Genomic DNA, 26,455 nt, shown 5'->3' with positions numbered 1-26,455 from the left:
TTTTCATAAATTTTCTCCACCCAGCAGTTCTATTTTAATAAAATAGTCACTTTGGCTTTATTTATATTTTTATAAATAATTTATATTTCGGTTATAACGAATAATTCTGGGTCTGAGTTATGTTGTCGTGGATACACAATTTGAGCTTTCTAGAAGCAGCATCACCGCCATTCCGATGCTGCTTCCTCTTACCTAATGATGACAAACCTACAGATGAGATGAAAGTCTAAGGTTCGCAGCTAAAAGGCAAAGCAATTATAAAGTATGGCACGTGTAGCATCTAATTATTTCTCTCCGTATAACTTCACACTTGCATTTGAAAAAAAAGGTTCTTGTCTTATTTGTAACATAAACCATGTCATGGAATCCTTTTATTTATTTTATTTTATTTTATTTTATTTTATTTTATTTTAGGCTGCGTTGGGTCTTTGTTGCTACATGCAGGCTTTCTCTAGTTGTGGTGAGCGAGGGCTACTCTTCATTGCGGTGTGCGGGCTTCTCATTGCAGTGGCTTCTCTTGTTGTGGAGCACAGGCTCTAGGTGCACGGGATTCAGTAGTTGCAGCATGCAGGCTCAGTAGTTGCAGCACGCGGGCCCCAGAGAGCATGGGCTTCAGTAGTTGTGGTGCAGGGGCTCAGTAGTTGCAATGCATGGGCTCTAGGGTGCACAGGCTCAGTAGTTGTGGCTCACAGGCTCTACAGCACAGGCTCAGTAGTTGTGGGTCAAGGGCTTAGTTGCTCTGTGGCGTGTGGGATCTTCCCGGACCAGGGATCAAACCCGTGTCCCTGGAGAATCCTTTTATTTTAATCTCCTTGCAGGCTCTCATTAAAGCTAGCACACATATAATTGCATTGAAAACTGATAACTAGTACACTATTATGGCATAAGAATTAATGTAAGATGCATTAACAAATATTAAAATAACTGTTACAAATACAAGAAAAACATGACTGCGCTACACTCTTAGGGGCTTCATTTATGTAAGAATTTTTCCCATCTCCTTCCTGTTCACCCAGACAACAGCCAGATAAATGACAGTCTCTAATCTTTACTGATAGGGTTGTTTTCTCAGAGAATAACTTCCTATGATCCCCCGTTTTGAAATTTTGCACCTCTCATGAGTATATGAAAATCCCAGCATTTCACTTTGCCCCATTTCAAATTTATATGGCAGAGTTCCAAACGCTGGGAGCTGCAAAGTGCGCGTTCTTAGGACGTATCAACCATCTGCCCTGGTCATCAAGACAGAGTCCAGACATCAAAGTGCTCATGGCATTTATGTAATGTTTTTGTGATATTTTGCAGGTGATAAATGGAGTCTAGCTTTTCGAAACTCAGACCCATTTAATTCCGCGCACGTGAGTACTTTTCTTGTGCTGTGTATTCAGCTGTGCATGTTTGTACTTGCTCACTTGCCTCTCCCCCCACCGCCCCTGCCATCTCTCTCTCTCCCTCTCACTCACTCGCTCAGGCTCTTGCGCTCTCTCGCTCTCACACACACAGACACACACACACACACACACACACACACACACACAGTCTGAGAGCAAATCATGTAGGCGCCCCAGAAAGGCTAAAGGTTTGATACCCATTCAAACTGATATTTCTAAAGTATTTACTCAACCTTTTTAAAGTGGAATTGGGGAAAACTTATTTTCTATTAAGAAAAGTGTGTATCTCTTCATGGTTAGTTAACAGAGCTAGTTCACACACTGAATGAACATATCACTTTCTTGAGCTTCAATTTCTTTTTTCACAATGTTTTGGTCTCATTGCTGGCTAAAATTAGTTACTCATACTCATGAGGGAAGCAGTAACCTACACATATAGAGTTACAAAGTGGATCGCAGAGTTCCTTGGTTTGTTTGTTTACGTTCAGGTTGTCAAAACATTTTCCACTTTTCCCTGGTCCTTTTCTCAGTTCAGTCTTCTTTTCTCTTCAGTCTTCCTGGCTTCTTACAATTTACCAAACCAAGCAAAATCTTGGAAAGCACACTAACTACTTTCAAATTTAGATACTAAAAATAAATGTACGGCATGGTGACGATAGTTAATAACACTGTAATATATTTGAAAGCTGCTAAGAAAATATACCTTAAAAGTTTCCATCACAAGAAAGAAAAATTGTAATTGTGTGTGGTGATGGATGTTAACTAGGCTTACTGTGGCGATCATTTTACAATACATACATATATCAAATCATTACGTTGTACACCTGAAACTAATATATATTATGTTATATTCAATTATACCTCAATAAAAGAAAATAAATTTAAAAATAAATAAATCACTCATTTACAATAAACAGACCTATATAAAATACTACTCAGTATAAGAATTTCAACTGACTGTGAATTGCCAAATTCAGGTGATTGCAATTGTGGGGAGGCTTGCTGTAACATTGTGCAACATATCTAATATAGTTCAGCAATGCCAACAATTATTGTTATCTTGCTCCCACCCCTATGAGGGGGCTGGAATAAATTCTGTCTTGCCAACTGCCTAAGTGTTACACATGGAAACCTGAGTTAACAGGTGCCATGTTTCCTGTTTACACCAATGATATTCCATTGGTATACATTGGTGCCAGAAGAAGCTGCCTTTCCTTAATTCAGATCTGTTCACCCAGATACGCACATGTATCCCTGGATCCATCTGTTAGGCATCAAGAATTACAATACTTGGAAGGCTAATCCTCCAGTCTAAATGTTTAAATGTTAAATGCTAAATTACGTTGCAGGATCTGAAGCGAGGAAGTTGCAAACATGACTCAGTCACACATCTGCTGCAGTCCTGTCCAGATGTCAGAATGCATCAGTCATTTCAGATTAATTTATAATGAGAGAAATCAAGGAACGACCCATGTAGTCTCAAAGGTCTACTTAGATGATGGTGAAGACCTATGATGCTCCCTGAAGTATGGCTGACTCTCCGATCTTATTAAGGATATATGTTTCTGACATTTTAAATATCTTACGTCAGTGATTTTAGCCACTTGGGAAAAAACGTTGCAGCATGTAATTTAAGGTCATTTCAACAGAGCCAGTTCAATCTTAAATCATCATTTCTAATGCATTCTAGCAATGCTTCTTTTGTGAAGCCACTCTGCACAATAGTGCCAGTGACCACGGAATGTGACTGAACAACAAATTACTTGTAGAGTTTGCAAAACAAGTCAACCTCTCAGCAGTTGGGAGCTTTGCCTAAGAGCCTGTGCTTGCCCCTGGCATGGTACCTTGCTCTTCTTCATCAGTTTCAGCAATGCCACATTGCTTTCCAGCCTCCTAACTCACTGGCCTCACAAACACAGACTCCCTAAGTGCTCTCAAAGATGCTGGTTATCACCTTCCAGGGAGACACTTTCTTTTCCTTTGTGCAAACTCTGCATTTTTTTTCTGTCATTCATATCCAATCAATCACTGTCAACAGTCATCTTCACATATGAATATTAATACTAATATTATTAGAGGATTCTTGGTAATCTGTCTTGTGGGTAGAGTTGAAAGGGGGTGACCCTAAGCAAGCAATCCAAAGGAAAATCATTTTAACTAAAAGCTGACCTCTGTGAAGCAGTCAGAGAGAGCAGATTAATGTCCCAGATAGGCTCATTGTGAATAAGATGGTGTGTATTACAACTAGGAAGGGCCAACCAAGTAGATCTCACTTGACTGGCCCAGTTGACAGTAGCAGAACATGTGGGAAATGAAAACACAGATATATCCTGTATGGGTTACTCATATTCTTGTAAGTCACTAATTTGAGAGCATCATATTTGATGATTGAGAAAGATCTAGAAGGGAATTGGATTATCATTGACAAACAGTTCTAAATGGATAGAAATAACATCTTTGTTGGTGCCCCATCTGTCATCAGCTATAAAGGGCAGATTTATTATTATTTTTTTTTTTTTGCTAAAGTCATGGGAATAGAATTATGGGTTCTTTCCAAAAAAGTAAAAAGAAAGCAGACTTTATGACTCCTGGAAAGTTTTTACCCAAGAATTCCTGCAGGGTGATTTGAAAATTAATGCTTTTTCCTCCAGGGGAACTTGTATAAAAAAATTAATTTGATAACCAATTAATTATCATAAATTCTCCTCAGTATTTTTCTCACCAAGACTTTTATGACTCTCAAAATAAATCAGCAGCATTATGATCTGTGCCTTCCACTATAGCCCAGTACTTTGTTCCATAAGTGCAATACAATACATTTCATTTCCCATCGTCTAACACTATCTTTGCAAACAAATATTAAGCCTTACATTTTATAATAAATAGTTCCAGATGATAAAAACTGTACTTAAATATTTCTGAGTGATAACAAAAGTTTACACTAGTTGCCTGCTTAGTTTTTTCAGACATTGCCAAACTGTTTTCCAAGGTGGCTGTACAATTTCACATTCCTACCAGCAATCTATCAGTGATCTAGTTTCTCTGCATCCTTGCCAGCATTTGCTGTTGTCACTAGTTTTAATTTAGCCATTCTGATAGATGTATAGTGATTTGGCATTGTGGTTTTAATATGCAATTCCATGATGACTAATACTATCCAACGTTTTCACATGCTTATTGGCTACCTGCATATACCCTTTGGTGAAATTCTCCAGGTCTTTTCCCACTTTCTAATTAGATTGTTTTTCAGTGTTGACTTTTGAGAGTTCTTTATATATTCTAGGGTAGTAGTTCTCTCAGATAAGTGGTTTGCAAACATTTTCTCCCAGTCTGTAGCTTACATTTTTATTCTCCCAACAGAGTCTTTGGCAGATCAAAACAAGTTAAAATTAATGAAATCTGAAAAATTCTGATTTATTTATTTTTTCTTTTGTGGATCATGCTTTTGGCATCAAGTTTAAGAACTCTTTGTCTATGCCTAGATCCCAAAGATTTCATCCTACTTTTTTCTAACAGTTTTGTACTTAACTCTATGATCTATTTTGAGTTAATTTTTGTATAAGGTGTGAAACTGAGATTGAGGTTCATTTTTCACCTATAAATGTTATTGCTCCAGCACTGTGTGTTAAAATAGGTATACTGCCTCCAATGAATTGCATTTGCACCTCTGTCAAAAGTCAACTGTGCACATTTGTAGGGGTCTTTGACTGGGGTCTCTATTCTCCTCCATTGATTTATGCATCTATCCCTCCACCAAAACCACAGTCTTGATTATAGGGTCTATATAATAAGTCATGGAACTGGGTAGATTGAATCCTCTCATGCTGCTTTTTTCAAAATTGCTTAAACTATTCTAGTTCTTTTGCCTTTCTATATAAAATTTAGAATAATCTTGTCAATAGCCACAAAATTGTTCCTGTGATTTTGATAGGAATTGCTAGCAAACCTCTATATCAGCTCGAGCATAGCTGACATCTTCCACTCCATGAACATGGTATGCCTTTCCATTTGTTTAAATCTTTTTTTAATTTCTTTCATCAGTACTGTGTAGCTTTTAGTATACAAGTCTTGTACACTTTGTTAGATTTACACCTAAACACTTCTCTTTTTTTGAGCAACTATAAGCAGTATTGTATTTCTGAATTTCTGTGTCAATGTGTTCACTGCTAGTATACAGAAATACAACTGACTGTATGTTTAGCTGCATCCTGTGATCTTCCTGAACTCACTTATTAGTTCTAGCGTTTTTTAAAAACATTGATTCTTTGTGATTTTCTATATATACAACCACGTTGCCTGTAAATAATGGCAGTTTTATTTCTTCCTTCCCAATCTATGTGTTTTTTGTTCCTCGCTTTACAGTACTCTGTAAGAATGGTGAGGGTGGATAGCCTTGCCTTGTTCCCAATTGTAAGGAGAAAGCATTCAGCCTTTCATCGTTAACTGTAAAGTTCTGTGTAGGGTTTTTTTTGTAGATTATCACATATCAAACTGGGAAAGCTCCTCTATCCCTATTTTTTAATGAGATTTTAAAATCGTGAATAGGTGTTGAATTTTGTCAAATGCTTTTTCCGCATCAATTGATTGGTCATGTGTTTTCTCTAATTTATTAATATAGTGGATTACATGGATGGATTTTCAAATACTGAACCAGCTATTCTTCCATGGAATAAATCCTACCAGGTCATGGCTTACAATTGTTACATATATTGTTGAATTCTATTTGTTACTATTTTGATAAGGATTTTTGCATCTCTATATGAGAAATATTGGTATATAGTTTTCTATTTTGTAATGTTTTTGTCTGGTTTTGGTATCAGGGCAATGCTAGCATCCCACAATGAACTGAGAAGAGTTCTCTTCTACTTTCTGAAAGAGACTACAGAATTGGTATTAATTATTCTTTAAATGTGCAATAGACCTCTCCAGAAAAAAATCAACTGGGCCTGGAGATTCCTTCTGGGGGAGTTTTAAAATTATGAATACCATTTCCTTAATAGTTACAGGGCTACTCAAATTATCTACATCATATTGGGTGAGTTGTATTATTTTGTTTTTAAAGGAATTAGTCTGTTCCATCTGGGCTGCCAACTTCATGTAGGTAGGACTGTTCATAGTATCACCTTTATTTCTTTTTGAAGCCTGCAGGGTCTGTAGTGATATCTGTTGTTTCATTCCTGATACTAGTTATTTCTATCTTCTCTCTTTTTTTCTTTGTCAGTCTTGCTAGAGGCTTGTCAATTTTATTGATTTTTTCAAAGAAGCAATTCCTTGTTCTATTGATTTTTCTCTGTTTTTCTGTTCTCAATTTCACTGATTTCGGCTTTTACCCTTATTATTTCCTTTTTTTTTTTTTTTTTTTACTTGAGTTGGGTTTAGTTTGCTGTTCTTTTTCCAGCTTCTTGAGGTGGGAACTTAGATTACTGATTTAAGGCTTTCCTCATTTTTATATGAATTTAGTCCTATGAATTTCCCTCTCAAAACTGCTTTAGCTGCTGCCCACAAATTATATGCTGTATCTTCATTTTCATTTAGTTCAACGTATTTTTTATTTTCCTTTGATACTTCCTCTTTGACCTGTGGATTATTTAGAATTATGTTGCTCAGTTTCAAAGTGTTAAGAGATCATCCTGTTATCTTTCTGTTATTGATTTCTAGTTTAATTCTATTGGGGTCAGAGAACATACTCTATATAGTTTCAATTGCTTTAAATTTGTTAAGTTTGTCTTATGACCCAGTACATAGTCTTTCTGGTATCTGTTCCATGGGCACTTGGAAAGAATGTGTATTCTGCTGTTGTGTGGAGTAGTTTCTAAATGTCAGTTAGATCCTGTTGATTTGTTGATTAATGGTGTTATGACTTCTTCTATATCCTTGCTGATTTTCTGTGTAGTTATGCTGTCAACTGTCGAGAACGGGATGTTGAAATCTCCACCTGTAATTGTGGATTTGCATATTTCTCCCTTCAGCTCTATCAGTTGTTTTTTTTTTTTTTCCCACATATTTTGTAGCTCTGTTGTTTGCTGCAGTCACATTTAGGACAGTTATATCTTCATGGTAGATTAACCCTTTTATCATTATATAAAGTTCAGCTCTTTCTCTGGTGATTTTCTTTGTCTACACTATCTGATGTTACAACCTTGAATTCCTTTGATCAAGGTTGACAAGATATATATTTTTCTGTCCTTTAACTTTCAATGTTCCTATATTGTTATATTTGAAGTGAGCTCCCTGTAGACAGCATATAGTTGGTTTTTGTTTTTTAATCCATCCTGATAATTTGTCTTTTACTTGATATTTTTAGATTACCTGCATTAATGTAATTATTGATATATTAGGGCTTCTGCCATCTTATTTTTAATTGTTTGTTCTGTTTTTCATTTCTCTATTTTTTTCTTGTGCTTCAAGTGAGATGAACACTGTAGAATTCCATTTTGATTTATCTGTAGTGTTTTTGAATGTATCTCTCTGTATAATTTTTCAATGGCTTCTCTAGATATTACGTATATACCTAACTTGCCACAGTCTATTGGTGGCATCATTTTACCAGTTCAAGTGCAACAGAGAAAACTTACCTACTTTTATGTCTCTTTACCTTCCCTATTTAAAATATAATTGTAATCAATATTTCCTCTACATTAATTTAGAAGCTACATCAGATAGTGTTATAATTTTCATTTCAACTACTGAACACAATTTGGAAAATGCAAGAGAAGAAAATCTAATATATTTACCCATATTTTTGCTTACCACGTTATTTCTTCTTTTCTGAGTGCCCTGAATCCTTTTTATTTATTGTTTCCTTTCTGTTCAGAGAAATTCCTCAAGCCACGTTTTTAGGACAGGTCGACTGGGGTCTAATTCTCTTAGTTTTCCTTATTCCTTTATTCCTGAAGGATATTTTTACTGGGTTTAGGACTATGAGTTGACAGTTCTTTTCTTTCAGCACATGAAAAACATTGTGCCATTTCCTTCTGGCTTCCATTGTTTCTAATGAGAAATCTGCCCTTTTAATTATTTTGCTCCTGTAGGTAAAGGGCTGTTTTCTCTTGCTGCTTTCAAGAAGTATCCTTGAAAATAGTTCTGAAATTTAATTATAATGTGTGGTGGTGTGGATCTGTGTTTATTCTTTTGGGGATTTGTTCAGCTTCTTGAATCTGTAGGTTTATGTCTCTTGTCAAATTTAGGAAGCTTTCAGCCACTGTTATCTTTTTTTTTTGCCATTATAATTTCAAGTTGTTTTTCAGCACACCCTCTTTCTCCTTTCCTTCTGGTACTTCAATGCCATGAATATTAGATTTTTTTGTTATAATTCCACAGGTCCCTGATCCCCTATTCATTGAGAACTTTTTTCCCATTCTATTTTCCTGCTGTTGTTCGCATTGGGTTAATTTTTCTCATTCTGTCTTCCAGTTCCCTGATTCTTTCTTCTTTCCCCCGCATTCTGCTGTTTAGCACATCCACTGAGAGTTTTATTTTGGTTTTTGTATTTTCAGTTCTAAAAAGTCTACTTGGTTCTTCTTTATATTTTACGTTTCCTTGTTGAGGCTTTCTGTTTCTTTGCTGGGGCTTTCTAGTGTTTTCATTTATTTCAACAGTGTTTGTAGTTGCTTATTGAAGCGTTTTTATCATGAATGCTTTAAAATCCTTGTTAGATAATTCTGACTGTCATCTTCATGTTGGCATAAATAGATTACTTTTTTTCATAAAACCTGAGATATTCCCAGTTCTGGGTATGAAGAGTGATTTTCAATTAAAACCTGAACATATTTGTACTATGCTCTGAGACACTGGTACTTATTTAAACTTTCTATTTTAATAGGCTTTCCCTGATACCAATCTGATAGGGATAGGGATGATACCATCTCATTATTGCCAAGTGAAGGTAGAAGTCCAGCTTCCCTACTGAGCCTCCATTGACACACAAGTGCGGGATTTTGTTAGATGAGTATCCATTTTCAGTTGTTTAGCCCTTGCATTTGATTATATCACATCTTTATTTTCCAGACATTTTTGCCTCATAGTCCTTAAGTGCTATTTCAACAACAGTGAGAACAGAATATTCCAAGAATAGGGCAGCAATCAAATATCATTTACAACAGGAATACAAGTAAAACACCCTCTCCCCAGTTAAAGCTTATTGCCATTAATACACAGTCCCTAAAACAGGTTTTGTTTATTTTGTTTAATTCAAAAGATGAAGCTCCTTCTTTTCTCTACAAAGAAACACAGGCACAGAAAAGGATTAACTCCTTGCGGACCTCAATGTATATAAAGATGTGTGTGTGCGTGTGTGTGTGTGTGTGTGTGTGTGTGTGTGTGTGTGTGTGTATACAAACATCTGATAATATTTGCTCACAGTAGAATACTTTGGGGAAAGAGAAATACATAAAAATATAACTCTACATAATACCATCTAGCTATAAACCACTCTTACATTTTCTTTGGAGCAGTCCATTTTAGTTTCTTCCTATGCACTTATTATTTTCTTCTCTTTATAAAATGGGCTTATACTATAATAAATATCATTTGGAACCCTGCTTTATCCACTTAACATAATAATGGGTTTTCCCATTTGGTTAAATGGTCTTTAAAAACATGAGTCTTTAATGGCTATAATAATATTCTACCTTATGAAGGTGCCATAACTTATTTAAACATTCTTCTATTTGAGGATACGTTTTTACATTTTTGCTGTTTTTAATAAGACTGCAATGCATATTTTTTAACATAAATCTTTGATTTTTTTTTTTTCCCCTTAGGGCAGACTGCTAGAATTTGGATTGCTGGATTACAGCTACTAATAGCACAAGGCCCCCTCCTAGAGCAGGAAACACTGGTGTGGGTCGGGGCTAAGTTAACTCTTGGCCGTGGCATTGAAAAGAGTTTGCAAATTCTGCATCCTCCTAGCAACACACTGTTGGGGTTCTCTTTAGGGTACTTATATCCTGTGCAGTAGTGTGGCCAGGCAAGCCTGAGGCTCCTCCGGCTCACACCAAGAACTAGTTGCTTCCTCTGTTCCTTAGAAGAGCTGCTGGGAACCAGGGAAACTGAGTCATGTGTGTGCTTCCTCTGGTCTGTATCCTGTCTCTTTTCACCACTGGAGTAGTAAGGGCCAAGATGAGAGCGTGAGTCAGTGGAACGGTGTAAGACATTTTTCGCAGGAAGCCTTACTTGCTAAATTTTAGAATAAAAGAGATTCCGTGCTGTAAGGAAATAGTATCTTTAAAACAAAATTGGAAACACAATTATCTACATGTAAGTACCTTTCTGTCTGTCTATCTAGCTATCATCTATCTATCGCCAAAATTTAGGTGACTCGATAGTTTCATCACACTGTGATTGTGTTGTACCTGATTACATATTGCTCTCAATAAAGTACGTTTAAGCTATTTTATTTTCCATAATAGATCTTGTAAGCTATTTAATTGTAAAAATGTACAATGCCTTCTAATACTACATTCTTTAAAACAAGAATGTTTTCCACTGCCGACAAGACAAACAGCAGTACCTTTACACAAAAGACGAACTCATTTGTCAGCTTACTTTGAAACACCCAATTTCCATCAGCTGTTTGCTCTTCCTAGAGCAGCCTGAGCGGGGGAGAATTTACATTTTATTTATTCATGCTCTTTGTTCATTTTTCTATTGAGGTGTTAGGGTTTCTTTTTCTTATGGATTTGGGAAATTCCTTTAATTACTGATGATATTAACCTTATGTCTGTCATATCTGTTGCAAATATTTTCCCCAGTTTTCAGAGCCAGTTGATTCTGTATATGGTGCATTTATTTTTTATAATTCAGAAATGTTTAAATTTAGTACATTAAAATATGTCTTTTGCTTTAGCATTTTTTCTTCTGTATAGTTAGTATACCTTCCCAAGTCCAAAATCACATATATATTAAGCTATATAAATGATTTTAATATCATTTTTGAGAAATCATTTGATTCTTCATTGATTTTGATACCATTTTTATCATATACTAAATTATTTCATCCACTGGATCTTTTAAGGCCCTTGTAGTTGTACCACTGTGTTATCTGATGATTCTTAGATTGTTTACTGAGGGAATCTTGTAAAGCAAGTATTCTTTCCTCCACTACCATTTACCTTTTCTTTTCCTCAAAATTTTAAATAGCTCACCCATTTATTCTTCCAAATGAATTTCACAGTCAATAATTCAAGTTTCAAAATAAAAATTCTCTTAGATTTTAAACGTAAAATTTAAATTTTATGATTATTAAAGACGTTTACACTGGTAAACATGTGAAAAGGTACTGACTTTCACTACTAATCATAGCACTGCAAGTGATCTGCCATCCTAAAGTAAATAAAAATTTTTAAGTTTGATAATGTTTGGTGTTGGTATGGTATGTGGGAAATTAGCACTTTCATAGACCACTGATGACAAAGGAAATTGGTAGTTATTTTAGAAGAAGCCTGTCACATCTGTCAAAACGTAAAATGCGTGCACCATTTGATCCAACAATTCTTCTTCTAGGACTCTGTCCCACAGACATTTTTACACATGTACATAAAGATACAAGGCAGGTCATTGTACCATTGTTTGTAATAAGCCCATATTGGATTACACATAAAAATCTGCCTCAGGGGAATGATAAACTATGGCGTGCCCATACAGTGGAATATTGTATAGCTATTAAGTAGAATGAAGTAGATTTATATGTAATAATATGGAAAAAAAATCTCTAAGATACAGTAGTCCCCCCTTATGTGCAGTTTTGCTTTCTGAGGTTTCAGTTACCCACAGTCAATATAGTCCGAAAATATTAAATGGAAAATTCCAGAAATAAACAATTCATAAAACTTAAATAGGACATCATTCTAAGTAGCATGATGAAATCTCATGCCATCCTGATCTGTCCCATGTGGGATGTGAATCATCCCTTTGACCAGAGTATCCCACTTGTTAGTCACTTAGTAGCTGTCTCAGTTATCAGATCAACTGTTGCAATATCACAGGGCTTGTGTTCAAGTCACCACCCTCTTTTTATTTAATAATGGCCCCAAAGCACAAGAGTAGTGATTCTGGCAATTCAGATGAGCCAAAGAGAAGCCATCAAGTGCTTCCTTTAAGTGAAAATGTGAAAGTTCTTGACTAATAAGGAAAGAAAAAAAATCATACGCTGAGGTTGCTAAGATCCATGGTAAGAACAAATCTTCTGTGAAACTGTGAACGAGGAAAAAAGAAATTCGTGCTGGTTTTGCTGTTGCACCTCAACTGCAAAAGTTACAGCCACAGTGCATGATAAGCACTTAGTTAAGATGAAAAAGGCATTAAATGTGCACAATAAGATATTCTGAAAAATCAAAACTACAATGAGGTATCACCTCACACCAGTCAGAACTGCCATCATTAAAAAGTCTACAAATAAGAAATGCTGGAGAGGGTGTGGAGAAAAAGGAACCCTCCTACACTGTAGGTGGGAATGCAAGTTGGTGCAGCCACTGTGGAAAACACTATGGAGGTTCCTCAGAAAACTAAAAATAGGACTACCGTATGATCCAGCAATCCCACTCCTGAGCACATATCCAGACAAAACTATAATTCAAAAAGATACACACACCCCTATGTTCATAGCAGCACTATTCGCAACCGCCAAGACATGGAAACCTAAATGTCCATCAACAGATGAATGGATAAAGAAGATGTGGTACATATATACAATGCAATACTACTCAGCCATAAAAAAGAATGAGATAATGCCATTGGCAGCAACATGGATGTAACTAGAGATTATCATACCGAGTGAAGTCAGAAAGAGAAAGACAAATACCATATGATATTACTTATATGTGGAATCTAAAATATGCCACAAATGAACCTATCTATGAAACAGAAACAGAATCACTGACATAAAGAATAGACTGGGTGGCTGCCAAGGGGGAGGGGGTTGGGAGAGAGATGGAGTGGGAGGCTGGGGTGAGCAGATTGAAGCTTTTATATGTAGAATGGATAAACAAGGTCCTACTGTAGAGCACAGGGAACTGTATTCAGTATCCTATGATAAATCACAATGGAAGAGAATATTTTTTAAGAAAGGTATTTTGAGAGATAGACACACTTATTCACACAACTTTCATTACAGTATATTGTTATAATCGTCCTATTTTATTATTATTTTTAGTCTCTTACTGTGCCTAATTCATAAAGTAAACTTTATGATAGGCATGTATGTATAGGAAAAAACAATATATAGAGGGTTCAGTACTATCCAAGGTTTCAGGCATCCACTGGGGGCCTTGGGATGTCTCCCCCACAGATAAAGAGGACTAATGAAGAATAAGCTTGAGAACAATATGACCAACATAATGCTATTTCTATTTTAAAGTATGTCTTCGTGTGTGGGGGGGGAGGGGTAGTATGTGTATGTATAAAAAATATTTAGAAGGGCAGACACTAAAAGGGTAATTATATTTACTTCTGGGGAGGTAAGTGAAATTAGTAAAAAGAAAGACTATAACTGTTAATCTAAGTATTTGTACATTGTTTTATTTATCTACTGTAATATTGTGTTCATACACAACTTATATGTTTTAAATTAAAAAACTTAAAAGCAACACCTAGTCGCTATTAATGTTATCTTTTGCTGGACTACTATTTTGGGTTTCTATGTGTTTATTTACTCTCTAACTGGGAGAAGGTTATTCATACTTAGTTGGCCAACAGATAATATGTGTGAGCTCCTGGCTGGCAATGCCCCTGGGGTGGTGGTTTCTGAATCCCCTTCTGAGTTCCACCTTATGGTACAAGTTAGTCCGGAAACTATTAGGGTTTAGCTAGCATTCATCCCGGACTACCCTAAGTGACTGGGGTGAGATTTCTTTTTTCCTCATTGCATATTTCTCTACCCCCAAACCCCAGCAAACACAGAGTGAGAGAAAAGCTACAATCCTTGGTGTGTTACATGGGGAAGGGACTTCACCACCTGGGATGGATTTTATTCTTCCCCTTCTGCACCACCCAGTAAAAAAGGACAGTAAACTACTGGGAATTGCAGTCTATGGAGATATATAAAAATCTGGTGCAGAGGAGAAGCTCTGTTACAGTTTTTTTTTTTTTTTTTTTTTGACTGTGCCACACGGCTTGCGGGATCTCAGTTCCCCAACCAGAGATTGAACCCGGGACCCAGCAGTGAAAGCCCAGAATCCTAACCACTATGCCACCAGGGAATTCTCATCTGCTATGGTATTTTGAACATGTCAGAAAGCACATGACCCACAGGAGAGAGCTGCTCAGGCTTTCTACTGGTACAGAAATCCAATCCTGGCCAACAACTTTTATTCTCAATTCAGCTCTCTCAGCCTCGTAATCAGTAGAAATTCCTTCAGGAATCCTGCAAAAGGCTATCAGTCTTATTTTCCACTAGTATTACGTCTTTATCTTTTTCTGTCACCACTGATACTTAAATGGAAAGTTGGGAGAGGCTGTGTCAGGGCCTATCAGCCAGACGACACTATAATTGTGTTATTCTGCAAATAAAAGTCAAGTCCAAAAACATAATACAACACTGCTAATGGACAAAAGAGGCCATAAACACAAAAGGTATATGTGGACAAACACAACCGTTAGAACTTTTCTACACCACAGTGGTGTATCTGCCACTTACTAATCAAGCATGGCGGCTCTCCAGGGCGCTAGTTCTCCCAAGGACCAAATACCCATTTACTGTGTAGGTGTGCAGAGAACAGGGAACGTTTCAATGACAGCTGCTCTGAAGATCAGGACCAAGGAGAGAGAAAGGAATGAAAAGCAGCATTACAATACAGAGAAACCAAAATCTGAGTGGAAATAAAGATAGACAGTGGGGAATAAACAGGAGATTAATACCTATGAAGTGATGAAAGAGGATAGAGTCCCAGAAGGGGTACCAGAGAAAAAGTCTGTAAATTATCAGTGGGAAACGGAAGCTCTGCTGGGAAAGACCTTCAGCCTAATTTTTTTCAAACTTAAAACTGGGATTTTTGTGCCACGAGGAAATAATAGGTAAGCGGGGAAGCTGAGGCAATTTATCACAGTGATCATTTCCACTGATAAGCGTTTCTTTGTTTGAACAAATGCCCACTCTTAAAAACCAAGTTGCAACTGAACTAACAACTCGGTTTCCAGTGACATTCCCTGTTAAAAAAAAAAAAAAAAAAAAAAATTCCAAAAAATGTAATATAAAAAGAGTGAATACACGGTATATTTTTGGTCTTTTGACAGAGATAAATGCGCTAGAAGGACACCTGCCACTCTTTACTTTAAACGTGGAAATCGTGGGTTGGCCTAAAAGATGTAACAGGTTACAGAAAAACCCGAACGAACTTTTTGGCCAGCCCGTATGTTCAATCCATATACTTTCTATAATTTCCCCATGTGAGAGGTGAGAATATGTTTAAAGATACCCAATATCAGAAAAATATGATGTATATCAGGATTCTGTTGGACCTCGTCAGCTACTCATAGCGAGATAAGCCAGCAAAGGAGGGGCCAGAACTTGCACTAGACTTGCCGCTGGAGCAAGTGCATGGGTGCAGAGTGGGCAAAGCATAATGCTCACGCTGACCTCTACTCAGGACAAAAGAACACTAGGGAGTCCCAGGACCCAGGGCCATATGCAGAGAGAGGCCCGGCAGTCCTTGGAAGCCGTCCTGCAATGGTCCACAGACACTTATCTGTCAACGGGGGAGCAGCAGGGCCCTGTCCCTGGGCTGGACTTCTCCCCAGCATAGCCACTGGTGCAGCCAGTGGAGTTAGTTGGGCCTCGATCCGACAAGAGAGACCAAATGACTGAATAAGAAGAGAGTTCTGACCTGGACCACATCCAAGCCACCTGAGGTTTGGGAAGTCAAGACACAGAAGGTTTGCTGTTACTAAGAAGGTTAACATCAAGAAGGGTTAACATCAAATGGGCTGACAATGCACCACTGGGAGTGGGAACCATGCCCGGGGCCATGCAAGTGATAGTGACACATAGCAAACACTACAAAAGGGTCTCCTATTGGTAGGAGTAGCGGAACATCACATCCAATCTCAAATGATGGAATCTCCTCAAAGGTGAAATTTTGCACTTGAAGTCTGTGGTTAACAACTGTTTCATGGAATCGTGGGACGCTGACTCTGGAAAAGCAGGCAGACCGTCCGCCCAGGCTGCCCAGGCTCCAGTATAACCTGCCGCTTAGCTTAGCGCATCATCACCTAAGCTTCCAGGGCCTCGGTTTTCTCTTCCCAACAGTCTCTATGGCCACCTCTGGAAACTCTTGAAGGCCATGAATTTTTGTTATGAGGCTCCTATCACAAATATAATCTTGGTAAAAATGATCCTATACTGTGGCATTCCTACTTAGTCAACAAATCTAAAGGGGATAATCACGCTCCAAAATGGATGTTCAGAACAGTCCAGCTTCCTTCACCCAAATCCTTTGAAAAGCAGACCTGGTAACAAGCCAACCAAAACCTTGTTAAGACTGATCATGAGATAAATCATGTTCATCCCAGCTGAGCACAGTCTCCCTCACCCCTCTGGGCCCAGCTCAGTCTTCCCTCCATCAAGGGCTGGTGTGTCACGACTGGCTTTGTCCCGCAGCAGCTGGGGGCCATCGGTCCCGGCTGCCCTCTGCGGGCTGGACACAGCTGTGGCGAGGCTGGGCAGTGGAACAGTGTCGGGTTTCATGAGGAGGCAGGAGGGAGAAGGGCTGATCTTAGCGACACACAGGAAGTGGGGTGGGGGGACTGGGTATAAGGGACACAGGTGTGCCCAGCCCAATCCAATCAGGAAGAGTTCCCAGCACGACCCAGGGTTCCTAGTACAGGTCGCCCCTGTAAACAGCTGTTATGGCAGCAAAGAGCCGCTTGCAGGAGAGGGGTCTCTGCAGGAGGCCTCTTTTGTCTTGTCACTAACCTTAAACCAGGCACCCCCATGCTCTACTCAACTCCAGCCCCAGCACACCTTTCCAATCTCTTGATCACATAATACCTTGCCTAACTTGTTGGTTCTTTCCATAGATCAAAGAGGTAGAAATGAAGAATAAGTAATTAACATATGACGAGATCTCTTCCCTAGCTTCCCCTTCAGTAACCTCATGAACAAACTGTGTGAACAAGGCAGCATCTAAGGAAACATCACAAGAAGTCCACAAGCCTGCACAGAGGGGGATGGGGACAACTCTGACCTCCCCATCTCAATGATTAACTGAGGTTACTTCACTTTTTCTCTTTAAAAACTTTCCTGGCTGAGCAGAATCTTTGGAGGTGGTTTTGTGGGGGGACACTGAGTCCACCATCTCCCCAGATCGCCAGCGTTCTGATTAAAAGCAGCTTTCCTCTCTACCAACATTTGCCTCTCTCTCGACTGCTGATTTTTGAGCGGTGAGCAGCCAGACCTGAGTTCGGAATGCCCCCAGTTCTCCAGGGAAGGCCACCCCCAGCTCAGTCCTACTCCAGACACAAGTCTCAGCCAGAGTCTCTCCCAGGCCCACAGGAGCCTAGACAGCGACATGGGGACCTCCCAGGCCTAACTCAACCAGCACTTCTCTGTGGTCTTGGCACCAGAGGGGGAAACTGGAAAGAAAGGGGCTGCAGGGGAAAAAAACTTTTATATGGTTCTAACCTTATGGAGAACAGCACAAGCTTTCTAATGGTACCGCTTGGAAGCACGTCGACGTAAAGCCCCGGCGACTCAGCTCACAGTGCCTCACCTTTCATAGAATTCCAATCCTGGCACAATCCTTGTATGAGGATTAAATTTATTCAGAACCAATTTTCCAAGAGCTCAAAATATTGCACACAAGTATTTGTTTTCGCTAATCTACTAAATCTTTACAAAATTTCTTTTCCTTTGGTTAGAAATGAACAGAGCAGGGTTAATCTCTACATCTTTTTCAACCACGGAAGCACAACTGAAAGAGAACAGCCAATCTACCGCAGGCGATACAGAAAGTTAAGGAGGATCCTCGGAAGAACCGGTCCTGAGGGGAGAAAAAGATCACCAGCACAAGCCCTTGCCCCATGAAGCCCCATAGCCCACGGACAGCCAGCAGAGGCCAGGCCTACCCAGAACCCTCCCTATTCTCAGATACCCATGGAACAGGAGGCAAATTCTGAGGAGGTACAGACTGGGTTTTTCTGATCTCCGTGGGCAGTTGCCACATTTGAATTCAAGTCCTTTAAGAATCCACTCACAAATGCTGAGCGTCTCTGCTTTATCTAGAGGGATTTTCAAAACACTCACCTCCTGTCTCTCCCCACTCTTAGAAACATCATCCCCCAACATTCACTGTGCAACTGTAAAGGAGCAGGACCCATGGGGCCTTCTGGGGATAACCCCTCTCCCCATCTCCGAAGTACCTAGACAACCGTCTCTGATGCACAGTTCCTGAGTTGTTTTACAGATGCTGAAACCCCCACCAGGTAGAAGACGTTAACTACTTGATGGCCATGAGCACACAGGCCCCAGATCTACTGGAGCCTGAGGACGGATAGTATTAATCCCTGCGATACCGCCCTGCTATCTCACGATCAACCAATCAAAGAACTGTGCACGAGCTGATCACACACCCTGCCATGCGACTCTCCTCTCTCACTCTGCCTTTAAAAATGCTTTCCTGAAACCCATCAAGGAGTTCAGGGGTATTTTGAGCGCTAACTGCCCTGGATGCCTTGTCTGCTGCCTTACAATAAAAGCTGCGTGTTCCGTCACCACAACCCGGGGTCGGTAGATTGGGAAGCCGACCCAAGGAACGTAATGAATCTCTAACCGTTCCTCAACAAACAAGTGTGAAAATGGCAGGCACATTTCGCCTTTGTCCTACCGGGATTTTACAAGGTTGAGAAGGATGGATTTCAGTTTGAAATCCATCATTACAAAACTCTCCTCATCTGGCAAAGGGAAACACCCCAATCAGAGTTCTCTGCTGAGCAGCTTTAGAGGAAGCCAAAGAAAGAGCAGGAGCAGGAAAACGGGCCAAAGGGCAACTCTTTAACTTACGAGAGCACAGGCCACTTTGCCCAACTCACAAAATCAGAGCCTGCTTTATTCAGCTCATCCCCTCAGGACCATGTACGGACAAGGAGATTCTTACCACTGCAGTCTCATTCTACAAAATAGAACTCCATTTCCTCATCTTTCTGGATGGCCATGAAATAATGTACATCTTGTAAACAGAGGTTGGTTACTTCAGGGAGGGGGGTAGGAATTAATTTCAAACCTATCACATAGTTTCAAGTTATTTCCCGTGAGATTTCATACGGGGGGGGGGGGGGGGAGGGGGGGCAGCACTGGAAGCCATAATTTCCATATTTATTGAAAATTGCATCTAGGCCAAAGTGGTACATTGTGCTCTCACAGTGAGACCTCACCCAGAGAAACAGAATTAACTCACCCTATCATCATAAGTGTCCAGGGTCTTTTCCAGAAAACTGTAATATTTGACCCTCTAATTCAGAGACTGTTTCTTTAAATGCACTGCATTTTAGCAGACTGTAATTTAAGGAACTGATTTCTAACCTAATAAACTTCTTTGCCAACTAAACCAAAGAGTTTTTATCTGTGCAGTGCATAGGAAGTGATAATAGAACCAAATGGCTACTTTTTTTGAATCAGACATCTCCCAGCCAGATTGCTTAGCTGGGTCTTTATTTATTTATGGCTACGTATTTTCTTCTCTAAGGCTGTTTCATAATCTTCTAAAACATATTTTTATATAAAAATATTTTTATATATTTTACATATGTGGAAAGTACACGTGTGTTTATGTGTGTATGCATGTGTATGTATGTGTGAGTGTATGTGTGTACAGACCGGCACAAAATTAGACTGTGAGGAAATGACTGATAAAGGATGCTGCATATTTCATGTACAATATATCTGAATACTGGATTTTACAACCACTGCTGATGGCATTATGCTGTTTTATTAAAATTACATTATGCACATTATGTAATTAATTCACTGAGGCTTCCAGCTCAGAACACAACCCTCCACAAATCTGGATTTTTAGTTTTAGTTTGCTTTTGTTTTAGGAGTATTAACACCTCTTTAAGAAGACAGCATGGGGTTGGCATGAACATTAACACATACACCACAAAAAATGTGACACATACAAACTCTTGCATTAAGAGAAAAAGTTTGAGAAGTTAAGTAAAATTAGTTAATGAGAAAATAAATTGGCTATTATATAAAAATGTTAAGAACCCAATATTTTCTGAAGGAGATTTGCACTGAAGATAGTTGACATTAGTCTTAGATCATCAGTACCCTATTTGACTCATTAACTGAACTGAAATACAAATAAACAGTATTGATTAGGACAGAGTTAGGGGCAAGCATTTATTAACCTTTGGAGTTGACAATAGTACCCTCCCACAGTACATCCTATGGTAGATCAGGAGTCTGACCTAGCATGGTTTTTATGTTTTGGGGTGTTTTTTTTTTAATGTCTTTAACAATGCCCTTTGCATCTATAAGTGATTTATTTTTTCAATGCTGTTTTTATTAAATAAATGAAAGTCTTTCTCTACTGTTATTCTTGGTTTTATTATACAAAAATATATATTTTGGCAGCCTTGCAAAATTAATCTTAAAATATTTCCCCCAAATTATTACATTCTAAGTATATATCCTCGAAAAGGAACATCTGTTTTACCTCTGAGTAGTTGAAATCGTGTAATGTTTATGCCCTACTTTAAAATATCATCTAAGGAAAAAAATTAAATTTTCAGGTTCATCATATCTACTTTCATAGCTCCTCAATTACAGGATATGTATTTTTTTTCACATTTTCACATTTTTGAAAATGAGATACATCCTAAAATAATAGCCACATTAAGTTTGGATTTACTCTTTATTTTCTCCTAAAACACTATTAACGCATCTAGCAATCCACAGTGTAACAGACATGAGAAAATACATTATTTTCCACACGCCTGCGACTTACTAAGCGTGTAAGTTCTGCCACATGCTTAATATAACAGTACTTCTCACACACAGAAATTCCTAGAAGCAGCCTAATACCCCCAATCAATCACTTTTTTGCTTGAAAGAGAGGGAAAAGGTAGCACCAGGAGCCACCAAAAAGAATAGAAAAGTGAAGTACATACTTCTCCAGTACCCTTTTCGGCAAGCAATGTTCAAGTGATTTACTTCTGGCCAATGAGAAGAAAGCAGAGAAGTGGCAGTTCTAGGAACGCTTACATTCAACCAACAAAGAGAAAAGACTTGGCTGGTGTGACCTCTTTTCTTCCCTTCTTCCTGTCTTACTCTTTAAGGATAATGGTACCAAGGCTCAGAGAGGTTAAAATAACTCACCCCAAACCATGCAGTTGGTAAGTGGCAAAGCCAGAGGCAAATCAGCCTCAGGGCAATAGCCAATTCCTTAGGAGCTAATTTCTTCAGAGTGCTAAATAAAACGTTACTGGGGTAATATGCACCAGTCAAATCAAATTTCATCATGCAATCCTTTATGTAACTAGCAAAATGTAAAAACAGCACTCTCAGGTAGTTAAAAGCCTGTCCCATTCCCCACCCACTCACCCACCCACACAAAGAAAACCTGCCCCAGAATCACTCATCTATCTTGTTGGAGTAACCCCCAGTTACTGCCCCCTAAAATTCTGAAATCAGATAAGCATGGCTGGCGCTCTCTGACTCAAGCAATTGAGAGATTTTATTATCTAATATGTAAATCTCTTAATACACATCCCAACTACTTGATTTAGAACACACACACACACACACACACACACACACACACACATAGACACAGTCTACAGTAAAATCAAGAAAAACTAAAATAGAGAAACTTTCACTAATTTTACCCCCAGAACATTGATCCTGCCTTGACCAAAGTAAATAAATCAGTGAAGCTGTAAATACATTATATTTTCATTACAGACAATCATTTTCCCCATGCCTTCATTCAATAAGTGTTGAACAAATATTTAAAAACTAGAGATCTTGGAGGCATGTCTGACCAGGAAGCCCCACACGCCTTGGACCAGAACTGAGCAGAGACAGAACTCAAATCTCAGGTCTTTTTGCCTCCAATTCTAGCTTTAGGACCTTAGAAATCCTGAGTCCAAAAAGTGAACCTAGTAACCCCACGCAAGTGAGAAACTAAATCCAGATGCCAGAGCTCTGTCCAAATTTGCTGAGCACTTGCTCTGAATAGAGTTCTACCCAGAAGGTGATATACATTAGAATAAAACATGCTCCTGCCCTCAAGGCCCTTGAGTCCCTGTGACCATTGTGTGATTTAAATAATTCAACTGAAATCAGAGACATTATCAGTAATAGAAAACACTTAAAAAGAAGTCTCATGTGCCTCTTAATATATCTCAAATTAAAATGAAGCTTTCCATTTGACAAAACCCTAAAATATATACTAATCAAGATAAAAATGACCAGAACGATAATGGTCACAATGATAACATTTATTATTGAGCACTTACTATGTACCAGGCACTATTTCAAATGCTTTCCAACTTCTAACACACAACAAGAGCATTAGATATTATTATTATCCTAATTTTACAAATGAGTTCACAAAAACACTTAAAGAATTACTTCATAACTTGTCCAAATTTACATATGCTAATAACCACTACACAATTCAGCCTCCAATTTCAAAAAATCCTGCCACTATTCTGTAGTTCTTTAAAAAGGGATAACAACTCCCGTACACACACGTACACACAGACACGTAGTTTTACCTGTCACTATAGGTCTGTTTGCTTTGAATATCCCCAAATTTAATCAATATCAGGAAAGAAAGCTAGAAGCTAGAAGCTGAGAGAAATACTACCCATATGGAATGGGCCATTTGTGGTAAAAAAAAAAAAGAAAAGAAAAAGAAAAAATCAGTAAGGTGAAGAAAATGAAGAGTTTAACAAGAAAGTTTCCAACACTTCATACTTTAATTGTGAATTGAAGGAATTATTGAGGAAAAATATTTTTAGAAAAGCATTTAAATTTATCCTGTGGGTGTCACTGACACTGAGGTCATTTCAACACAATGATCTTCAAAGTAATAGAAACAGAACTTAGGGGGGAAGCACCCAAGAAATGATTACAATAGAATCAACACTGATTTGCTCCAACGTTCCAGGAGAAGAAAGCATAGACCTCATTTCCCCAAGATTCTGCTGGGATTGGATGTCTTAACTTAATTAACTGCTCATCCATGATACTATCTGAAAAATGCTGACCCTGCAGCTTTGTGCAGACGACTGCTGTGGCCTCAACAACTCTATTTATTGGAATATCCATTTTCCTGTCTAATAGAGCCCAGAGTTGGAACTTCCTCCACTTGAGCTGCTTTTCTATTGCTTCATTTATGCTACAGCTGTGTTTGTACTAGGTGTGAGATATTTATCTCCATGATCATATACAGTCCAAGGTAAAGAAAAATACAGGTAGAAAATGAAAAGGAAGAGACACTCCTTTCACTGTCTTTCAAAGTAGAACAATTACAATTAGGCAGGGGAAAAAATTACCTGTAAAAATGAACTCAAATCATTTTTTTACTTATAAAGGAAAACTGCTGACATAAGCAAACTGATGTAAACTGTGTATGTGTGTCCTGTCTCACCAACGTGCAAGTTTCCCTACTGGATTATAAGGTTCTTGAGGGCAAGGGTTAGATTCAAGAAACCTCATCTCTTACATGGGACGATGCCAAGGCCTGGGCCGTGGTGTCTGTGTTCCCCACTGTGTACTCTCTGGTTGTGAAGGAGCTGAGAAGACTTGCTGATGATCACGGCCAGGTTAGTCACTACAGACCCAGGGCAGCACCCTGCCCACGGGAGGTGCTTATTTAATATGAGTTGGACTAAATGGAAATAATATCAGCATTACCCAGTTACCTCCATTAACAACCAGTTTAGATGAGCTTTGATATTTTCCAAACTGTTCGTTTGTTTTCTCCTTTTAGAACTGTTACTATTTAAAAGTTTAGGCATATGGTAATACTTAGCTGGAAGTAAATATTTAACCCAATCTCTACTAAGTAAAGTCCTTAACATTTTATATACAGTCTGAAGACATACGTAAAAATATACATATACATACACACACACATTCGGAATAAAAGCTGGTCTCGTCATAGAGTGCTGTTTTCTACGTGGTAGCAGCGAATAGAGATTTACACTTCAGGAGAAGGCAGGCACCTTACCATTTATCTTCCTTCAGCACATCAACTTCCCTCTCCCCCTCTACCTCTTCAGCCATGGGTGCCTTCATATTCAGAACACAGCAGCTGCTTATTTTAAAAAGTCCAGAACTTCACAGCCGCTCACTGTGCTTTCTCATTCCATTCCCACTGCAAAGCTGTCATGTTGTTTGTCAAGTCTGAAAATCTCTTTCCTACTTTTCATTGGAGACATTGATTAAATCGATAAAAATAGAATCCCAAACTGTCACGGCTCTTTCAGTCATCTTAATTAATCGTAATTAGTTTTTAAATATTCAGTTCCTGATTTCCCATAAAACTGAGGGCATCACACATGCGTGAGCTGTCGTTATTTCTTAATACTAGCAGTGGTAATAGTAAGGTACCCATCCATTCTTCCCTGTGGTCTTTATACTTTCAACCCTGTTTAGTATGTGTGTGGCTGGTAAATAATTGATTTGATTTTATAGTGAGTGACATATTTGAAATCTGCAAAGCATCTTATGCTGGGAATTTAAGCCAACCCTTTCTTTTCCCGAGATAGTTCTGGGCACTCCTGAAATAAGTTGGAGCAGATCTTGACTTTCCTATTAGCATCTCACAATTTATGAGCTTTTGATAGCATGGGATGATTTTTTACGAGGGCCTCTCACTGTTGTGGCCTCTCCCGTTGCGGAGCACAGCCTCCGGACGCGCAGGCTCAGCGGCCATGGCTCACGGACCCAGCCGCTCCGCGGCATGTGGGATCTTCCCGGACCCGGGCACGAACCCGTATCCCCTGCATCGGCAGGCGGGCTCTCAACCACTGCGCCACCAGGGAAGCCCATGGGATGATTTTTAAAGGATGATTTTAATTCCCCAATGCACCTAGATAACTAGAAAAGTAACAGACAATAAATGAGTGCTTTAAAGAAGGAATTTAAGAATTTAAAGCTTCACCCAAGCTGAAAGTAATCAAAATAACTTTATAATGGTCCTGAACTGACTTCAATATTCCCTTGACATTATTAAAGGAATGTATCAGCTTTGAATAACTTACTCCATTTAGGCTGCACAACTATCCTATGATGCAGTAGTCATTATCTACAGTTGTTACACGAGGAGATTGAGGCTCTGATATTTTAGGCAAATTACAGAATTAGGAATTGGCAGATCTGAAGTTCAATCCAGATCCAGCTGCATTCAGTCTAGATCCAGTCACATTCACAGCCCTCACCAACCCCCAGGAAGAATGTGAGTCCTAGAACTTCCTGACATTTACAGCACCGTGTGGGTCCTTATATCAAGTTTAAACCTAAACAAATTCAAAGTTCATTTAGTTCATGGATTATCCAAGACTTTGGGGTTCAATTTATCACTGGCTACGTACTGAATAGGAAAAGATAGGGCTACAATTTTCAACCATGATCATAAGTAAAGATCTAACATATTAGGGGAATTATTTGAAAAATCAAATATAAGGAAACTTGTACCTCAAATAATTATTTTCCCAGTAGAATTCGCCTAGCAAGTTTATCGTGGAAATCAAAGAAAAGTGTGTATTGTTCTAAGCAAAACTCTTTAGGTAAGTTTCTATCAGTATCATCCACTGTCAAAGTGTTAAATTCTTACTTTTGTTACTCCTGTAACCAAAGCTGATCAAACAATCAATCACATGCCTTCTGCACGCTCCAGGTAAACCACTTTTAATTAAAATATCCTTCAATTACCAATTCATTAGAAATTCTGAACTCCATGGTAATTGAGAATATAAGCAACAAGTTTGGCTGAATCACCATCCAAAAATACTGAGCAGAACTCAGTAAGTGAAGAGAATTAGAAATGAATTTTTTTCCTAAAGAGAATTCAGATTATATCAACTCACTGGTACAATTCCGTGTATTTAAAGACAAA

At 38.5% G+C, this 26,455-nt stretch overlaps 1 protein-coding gene across 19 annotated transcripts in view; it reads right to left on the bottom strand.

Annotated features, from left to right (window-relative positions):
• The window catches only part of ENOX1 (ecto-NOX disulfide-thiol exchanger 1), a 657,005-nt gene that overhangs the window by 470,272 nt on the left and 160,278 nt on the right, over positions 1 to 26,455 (bottom strand). For 2 of the 19 annotated variants that reach the window (XM_055089622.1, XM_028497880.2), the window contains one exon: positions 15,025 to 15,129. The exons of 15 other annotated variants lie outside the window; for them this stretch is intronic. The gene's annotated coding sequence lies outside the window, so the exon portion shown is untranslated. The remainder of the gene's footprint in view (positions 1 to 15,024; positions 15,130 to 26,455) is intronic. 2 more of the 19 variants (XM_055089623.1, XM_028497881.2) reach the window with 1 other exon arrangement.

The sequence above is a fragment of the Physeter macrocephalus genome, chromosome 13 (genome assembly GCF_002837175.3).
Source record: "Physeter macrocephalus isolate SW-GA chromosome 13, ASM283717v5, whole genome shotgun sequence".
In the NCBI taxonomy this organism is placed as follows: domain Eukaryota; kingdom Metazoa; phylum Chordata; class Mammalia; order Artiodactyla; family Physeteridae; genus Physeter; species Physeter macrocephalus.
This window is presented reverse-complemented; position numbering and strand designations above follow the sequence as displayed.